The following is an 8,258-nucleotide window of genomic DNA, read 5'->3' on the forward strand; positions in this document are numbered from 1 at the left end:
GCAGGCGACATTGCCGGACACACATCAGGGGATTAACTGACCGGACTGAACACCTGTAACACAGGAACAAGTGTGGATTGTGCAGACGCCACTTCGGAGCTGTAACTGGCGGGGTTGGAGGACAGGGGAAATACGAAAATCAGTGAATCCACAGGCCTAAGTGGAGCTTGGTTCAAATTAGTAGTCTACAACCGATCTTAAAATTTCTTCAATGCAGCCTAAGCCTGCTCCGTGCTTGTCCCTGGGCTTCAACACAGCCAGTTGTTGCTCGGAAGTGCCGTCTTCACAGAGTAAAACACTAGCTCCTGTGTTTGTGGGGTTCAGTAACGTCAGCTGTTCCCCTGCTGTTTTGATGGCAATCTGTCCTGCTGCCTCCCAATTGACAGCACATCAGGCCTCAGCCTGCTAAGTGCTTGTCCTGGGCTCCAACATCGCCAGTTGCTGCTCATAACTGACTTTGGCACGGGTACTCCCTCCTGCCCAGCTTGGTTCCAGCCCTGCCTGCTGTTTCCGGGAAGTGTCAATGTCAGTTTGCCACCCCAAGTTGCCATGTCGTGTTGCGGTTGGGTTAGCCGAGGCTAGGGTGCCAGCAGTTTAGGTGCTTCCTATGTGGACTGCGGGTTCTGGTAAGAAAGGTTTGTTCCATAGTGCCAGTAGGACAAGCACCCCCTGTAGGACTGTGTGATTCGGTAACTGCGGCCAGCTTGCGGCATGCCAACTTTGCTTTTCAGGGGTAACTTCTGATACCCCTCCGGGTTCCAGCACCGTCAGCTGGTTCTCATCAGAGCCTTTGGCCTAGGTGCCTCCATCTCGGTATCCGAGTTCCAGCAACGTCTGCTGGTCCTTGGTAGTGCTTTGTAGCACAGGTACCTCCTGCTTAGTAACCGGGTTCCAGCACCGTCAGCTGGTCCTCGGTTGTGCCATTGGCTCTTATTCCTTCTGCTGCCCCTCCGGGTGCCAGCACTGTCAGCTGGTCCTCGCTATTTCCATTTGCTCTTGCAGCTTATGCTACCCCTCCGGGTTCCAGCACCGTCAGCTGGTTCTCGTCAGAGCCTTTGGCCTAGGTGCCTCCATCTCGGTATCCGAGTTCCGGCAACGTCTGCTGGTCCTTGGTAGTGCTTTGTAGCACAGGTACCTCCTGCTTAGTAACCGGGTTCCAGCACCGTCAGCTGGTCCTCGGTTGTGCCATTGGCTCTTATTCCTTCTGCTGCCCCTCCGGGTGCCAGCACTGTCAGCTGGTCCTCGCTATTTCCATTTGCTCTTGCAGCTTATGCTACCCCTCCGGGTTCCAGCACCGTCAGCTGGTTCTCGTCAGAGCCTTTGGCCTAGGTGCCTCCATCTCGGTATCCGAGTTCCGGCAACGTCTGCTGGTCCTTGGTAGTGCTTTGTAGCACAGGTACCTCCTGCTTAGTAACCGGGTTCCAGCACCGTCAGCTGGTCCTCGGTAGTGCCATTGGCTCTTGTTCCTTCTGCTGCCCCTCCGGGTGCCAGTACCGTCAGCTGGTTCAAGAGGACAAAGAACAGGAAGACAACCACCAAGATGCAGAACAACAAGAGAGAGAAGACAAAGAAGCATAAAAAAAACAAAGCAGAAGAACATTAAGCATAAGACTAATACTCTGAGCAAATGATATTATCTTATTTATAAGCAGAAGAAGACTAAGCAGTGTATGGGGGTGAGTCCGTTCCTCCTCGTGGTGCCCCTGGAAAAGGCCTGCTTCTGCAGGCCAAACTGAACGCGGACAAATCCTGTTGTAAATCTTTTGTGACAGGCAGAACGGAAGGTGTAAACTTCTAACTTTTCTAGATAACAACTACAGGAATGCCTGACACAAACAAGAATATGATGAAGAAGAATAGGAAGAAGATGAAGAAGCTGAATATGTAGAATAATAATTGTTGAATAAGAAGAATATGAAGAATGTAAGAAAAGGAAGAAGAAGAAGAAGAAGAAGAAGAAGAAGAAGAAGAAGAAGAAGAAGAAGAAGAATGTAAAAAAAGGAAGTAGAAGAAGAAGAAGAAGAATGTAAAAAAAGGAATAAGAAGAAGAATGTAAAAAAAGGAAGTAGAAGAAGAAGAAGAAGAATGTAAAAAAAGGAAGTAGAAGAAGAAGAAGAAGAATGTAAAAAAAGGAAGTAGAAGAAGAAGACATACATGTCTAGCAAAATACAAATGAGGCTAACATAGTCAATATCTTTGTAACTCCTAACATCTTTAAAAAAAAAAGTTTAATTCCTGCTATTCCATTTGATTGGGCTAAACCTCTATGGCTTTAATGTCTCCTCCACCTCCCACAATACATTCTACATTATTCTTAGTTGTTTTTCTTCATGTAGAATTAACCTACAAGGAAAGAAAGGGTTTTTTTTAATTCCGATATTTTGGCCCCATTGACTTGCATTGGTTCCCGGTATCGGAATCGGCGATACCGATACTTTTTTTTAAGATCGGCCGATCCATTCCGATCCGATATTTTCAAGTATCGGCTGGTATCGCTCAACTCTAGTCCTGACCAATGAAAACATAGAGGATGTGGTTAATGGACGTACTCATCATTAGCAGCACCCAGGCAATGAAAGTTGCAAAACCACTACTGATTCCAAATGGAGGAAGAAGTGAATTCAAATGAAAAGGAAACCAGCAGATAAAGAAAGCAATGATGATAGTCACAATGGTTTTAAAGGGCTTAGAAGATGCAAGGATGTGTCTCCTTCTCAAGCGCATGAAAATCACGATGTAACAGGAGACAATGATGATCAACGGTAGAAGGAAGAGGAAGACAAAATGTAAATAAATCATTTTAAGCAAACTGTATCTATGCATGTTGAAGATGCACAGTGTTCTTTTATAGATATTACAAATGTCTACATATTGCAAGAATGGCGCACAGTGAGCAATTGAAATTATCCAAATGATCAAGACAATGATGAAAGCCAATCTTGGTTTTCGGTGATTATGGCACCATACCAGGAACATGACACAAATGCATCGGTCTAAACTGATGACCGTGAGCTGGAGGACACTGACCGACATATTAGAAGAAGAAATCAACGTGATTAAGCTGCAGAAAAAAGTAGACATATTTGCTAATGCAAGTTGTGCAATGTATACAGGAAATGTTAATGCAAAGAAGAAATCAGCAATGGCCAAGCTAAAGAACCACACAACGTTGACTGTCTTTTTCATCTTGAAGAAGCCAAACCAGAGGACAAGACTATTTCCAATGATTTCCAAAAAGCAAAACACTGAAATGATCACCGCATAGGGAATCACTTCCTAGATTTTGTCTTGATGATCATCACTTCTTTCATAGTTCTCATAGTAATTCATATAATTTGAATATGTAGCATTTTCCAAGGAAACAAAATGTGTGATGTTCTCCATTATACTAGTCTTCCATGTTGTATGTTCCAAGAATATTTTCTGTTTTTTTCATCCTGGAAAACAAAATGAGATTTGCGTGTAATATTGTATGACATAAATATAACCAATTCTTACACAAAAATCAGGCAAGAAGGAAGAAGGAATAAGCCAGAAATTAGTAAAATCTCGATTTTTTTATTAGAAAAAATTATTTAAAAATTGTAGTAAAGCAAGAAAATTTCCAAAGAACATGCCAAGGTAAGTGCTTACACCAGAAAAAAATATCTCAATAGCAATGTAGTGCAATTTCTACAGAACAAATTTAAGGCTCTCAACAATAATATATTCACATGGAGCACTCAGTTCTGATCATAAAAAATCAATGATAGCAAGATTTAGTATATAATATATTAATTGCAACCATGTACATATAATGCATGAAAATTTCTATAGCACCTCACAAAAACAGTATATAGATGCAAGAAATGCATACAATTAATTAGCGTATGCTCGGGCACAAGTGGCCCCCATCTCTGTACCCTGTTGTTGTAAGTATATTTCTTTATTGAATGTAAAAACATTATGTTCCAAGATGAATTTAAGCAATAACAGAATTAACTCATTCAATGGGGGTTCAAAATTACCTTCATATAGATAATGGGAAACTGCTGTTAACCCATCGTTGTGCTTAATAGATGAGTACAACGCCTCCACATCAGCTGTTACTTAAACAGCTCCATCCTCTAACTTTAGAGCATCTAGTCTTTGTAACAGCGTAGGCACATTTGCAAGCATTGTTGGATATTTTGGGAAAGAGATTATGCATTTAGCAAATTACTATTCCGTCTCTATATATCTATTTCTTTAATTAGCATTTAGCAAATATTTTTTTTTATGTATCACATATATGCACTTTAGTAACATGGGCACTTTTGCATATATTTTTGTATATTTAGGGAAGGAAATGATGCACTGAGCAATTAATAATTTGCCCCTTCCTTAATTGTTTTTTACAAGTCAGCATGTAGCGTCTTTTTATCATACTCTATATATAATGATTATATGTATCATATGCTTGTGCTGTATGTGATTAATTAATTGTATGCATTTTTTGCATCTATATACTGTTTTTGTGAGGTGCTATAGAAATTTTCATGCATTATATGTACATGGTTGCGATTAATATATTATATACTAAATCACTATCGCTATCACTGATTTTTCATGATCAGAACTGAGTGCTCCATGTGAATATATTATTGTTGAGAGCCTTAAATTTGTTCTGTAGAAATTTCAGTACATTGCTATTGAGATATTTTTTTCTGGTGTAAGCACTTACCTTGGCATGTTCTTTGGAAATTTTCTTGCTTTACTACAATTTTTAAATAATTTTTTCTAATAAAAAATTGAGATTTTATTAATTTTTGGCTTATTCCTTCTTTCTTCTTGCATGATTTTTGTGTAAGAATTGGTTATATTTATGGTTTTTGAAGGTGTCATTAAATTGTGGATGAATCAATATGTACATATTGTATGACAGTAGTTTTTTATGATTGCTGGCCATCTATGCTAATAGCAGTATAATGGTTGACTGTTATGAATGAGTCACTGAGGAGGAAAAACAAGCTAAGCCCCAGAAAACCAGAGAGGTTGGTAACTAAGTGGATTGCAGACCCCTTATCCTATCCACACAACTAGCAGTAGCCGTGGAGCGTACCTACGATGATCCTAGATGCCTCGTCACAGCCGGAGAACTAAATAAGCCTAAAGCAAGAAAAGGGGAAATCTAAACTGCCCCAGAGCAGACCCCAAAGCAATAGACAGCCCCCAAACATGTATTGTCTGTGAGACAAGATGAAAACACAAACACAGATAGAAAAATAGGCTGAGCAAATGATGGGGCCCACGCTAACTAGAAAGGACAGGAAAGGAAAGATGCTGTCTGCAATCACGCACAAAACCATGCCAAAAAATGTCCAACACTTTCTGATAACAAAAACCCTGACGTCGCTAGACTTCAATTCCCTATATGAGCACTCTGGTATATTCTGAAGACAGAGCAAAAGAGACCAATCTGATCAGGGACAAAAAGCAATCTGGCATAAACAGAGACATAAGAATGGAAATTCAGCACAGCCCCAGCAGGGGCTGGCTGACCACAAAAACTGAGTAAACCAGACCAAATCTCATGTGAAAAAATAGCAGATCACACTTAGCTTGAGAAGGCAGGAACAGAACTGGAAACCAGAACCTCAGGGCAGGAAAAAATCACCAGCACAAAATTAGGGAGTCGGCTGCCTTAAATCCAGTCAGAGACTCCTGATGTCCAATCACAGTCCTCCTCCTCAGGTGGCAGGTCTCTGCCATTTAGATCAGCTTCATTACCTGCTGACACCACCAGAGGGAGCCCGGATGGAGAACTCATGACTCCTCTGTCAACACAGCCAGCTCCGCCACCTCACCAGAAGCCAGAGGTAAACCAGAAAATGAGTTCATAGCAGTACCCCCCTTGAGGAGGGGTCACCGAACCCTCATCCACGCCACCAGGCCGATCAGGATGGGCCTGGTGAAAAGCACGAACCAATCTATCGGCATGAATGTCAGAGGCAGAGACCCAAGAATTGTCCTCCTGGTGATAACCCTTCCACTTGACCAAATACTAGAGTCCCGTCTAGCCAGATGAGAATCCAGTATTTTCTCTACCTCATATTCCACATTACCTTCAACCAACACAGGGTCAGGAGGTGCCGCCATAGGAACCACTGGCTCAACAAACCTCTTCAACAGAGACTTATGAAACACGTTATGGATCTTAAACGTAACAGGAAGAGCCAATCGAAAAGAAACCGGGTTAAGAATCTCCAAAATCCTATAAGGCCCAATAAATCTTGGCTTGAACTTTGGAGATGCAACCTTCATAGAGATATTTTTTGACGACAACCAAACCATATCACCCACTTTAAACCGGGGACCAATGGTCCTATGCCGGCTGGAAAACCGCTGGGCCTTTTCTTGAGAGAGGGACAACTTATCCACCACTTGGTCCCAAATCTGCTGCATTCTCTCTACCACAGTGTCAACACCTGGGCAGGCTGAAGATTCCACTTGCCCTGAAGAAAATCGAGGATGAAACCCAAACTTTATGTGTGCACATATATTGCAACTAGCCAATCAGGATGCAGGAAACACCCACAATGTCCTGACACCATGGCATGTGTCATTGGTGCTGAAATCACTTGTACCTCTCCATATAAATCACAGACATCTTGTTTTAGCGCCATTTAGCGCCATTTTGACACTGTAAAAGTGCAGAGATGCTGATCCTAATGCTGGCACTGGTAGCAGCAAGATTTTAGATAGTTTGCTAGGCAGTTGTATATCTGTCAGATAGTGTGATTAGCTAGTGTCCAGTGTGGCTGTTAAATTTAAAGTTTACATTTTTATTTTTTCTATGTATGTGTATTTCCCTTTTTTAACTTTTGACATTGTTCAATATAATAAAATTGTTTTTTATGAAATTTTTTGGAGGACTCTTTTCTCTTTGTTTTGACAATTTCTCACGGTTCTCCGTGTATCAACTCTCTGGGCAGCTTTTTCTGTGTCCTACAAGTGTGTTATGCATTGCTTCAATTGTGCTCCATTCATAAGTATAGCATTCTAAATAATATTTTTTCACTAGCTAAATGTGAAAATGCCTGCTGTGTCCCAGATTTTAGCTAGTTAGCTAGGCGGTTGTACCGGGTGGGCCATTTATATGGATACACCTAAATAAAATGGGAATGGTTGGTGATATCAACTTCTTGTCTGTGGCACATTAGTATATGGGAGGGGGGAAACTTTTTCAAAATGGGTGGTGACCATGACGGCCATTTTGAAGTTGTCCATTTTGGATCCAACTTTATTTTCTGCAATGGCCACAGGGTCACGTGACACATCAAACTTAATGAGAATTTCACAAGAAAAACAATGGTGAGCTTGGTTTTAACATAACTTTAATCTTTCATGAGTTATTTACAAGTTTATGACCACTTATAAAATGTGTTCAAAGTGCTGGATTGTCAATGCAACCCTCTTCTCCCACTCTTGAAACACTTGGTGTTTGAAACACTTGGCTTGGTCTTCTTGGTCCTTGCTTGGCTGCGCACTGTATTTGGGTCCTCTGCCTTGTGCTCTGTTCCAGCACTCTGCCTTGCCGTGCTTCCTAGCACATGCTCCATTCCTGTACTCTGCCTTGTGCTCCATTCCTGTACTCTGCCTTGCCGGGATTCCTAGCACATGCTCCATTCCTACACTCTGCTCTGTGCTCTACCATGTTTCCCAGCACATGCTCTACTCCTGCACTGTGTTCTGTCGTACCTCTTGGCACAAGCTCTGCTCTGTGCTCTGTCATGCTTCTTTGCACACACTCTGCATAACCCTGTACTCTGGTGTGCTTCCCAGCACTCGCTCTGTCTGACCTTGTGCTCTGGCGTGCTCCCTTGCACGTGCCCTGCTTTGCCTGCACCCGGGCGTGCTTTTCTGTGCACGTCATACATGCTCTTGTGTACTCGCCTTGCACTATCCAGTATCTAGCGCACTCCCGTGTTCATGCCCCATATTGTCCAGTACTTTCCGTGCTCCTGTGTACATGCCCTGTATTGTCCTGTACCCTCCGTGCTTCCATACACTCGCCCTGTACTGTCCTATACCCTGCTTCCTCCTGTGTCCATGCTTTACACACTCCTGTTTTCTGCACACCCCCTGTTGTATCCTGCAGACACACTTGCTTGTGTCTCCTGTGAGCCGGCCTCCTGTGAGCCGGCCACCTGATTCCAGCAGTCATGGTACCTTACCCCTTTGGGCCTGCCCCTGACATTCCCTGTATAGGGGGTGGTCCTCACTAGGCCAGCTCGCCC

General features: G+C 42.6%; 1 pseudogene; it reads right to left on the minus strand.

Annotated features, from left to right (window-relative positions):
* Positions 1-2,502: 2,502 nt before the first annotated feature.
* LOC141084906 (chemerin-like receptor 1) lies at positions 2,503-3,384 on the minus strand (annotated as a pseudogene).
* Positions 3,385-8,258: the final 4,874 nt, after the last annotated feature.

Source organism: Dendrobates tinctorius, unplaced genomic scaffold, assembly GCF_039654945.1.
Source record: "Dendrobates tinctorius isolate UK_male_01 unplaced genomic scaffold, ASM3965494v1 ptg000028l, whole genome shotgun sequence".
NCBI lineage: Eukaryota > Metazoa > Chordata > Amphibia > Anura > Dendrobatidae > Dendrobates > Dendrobates tinctorius.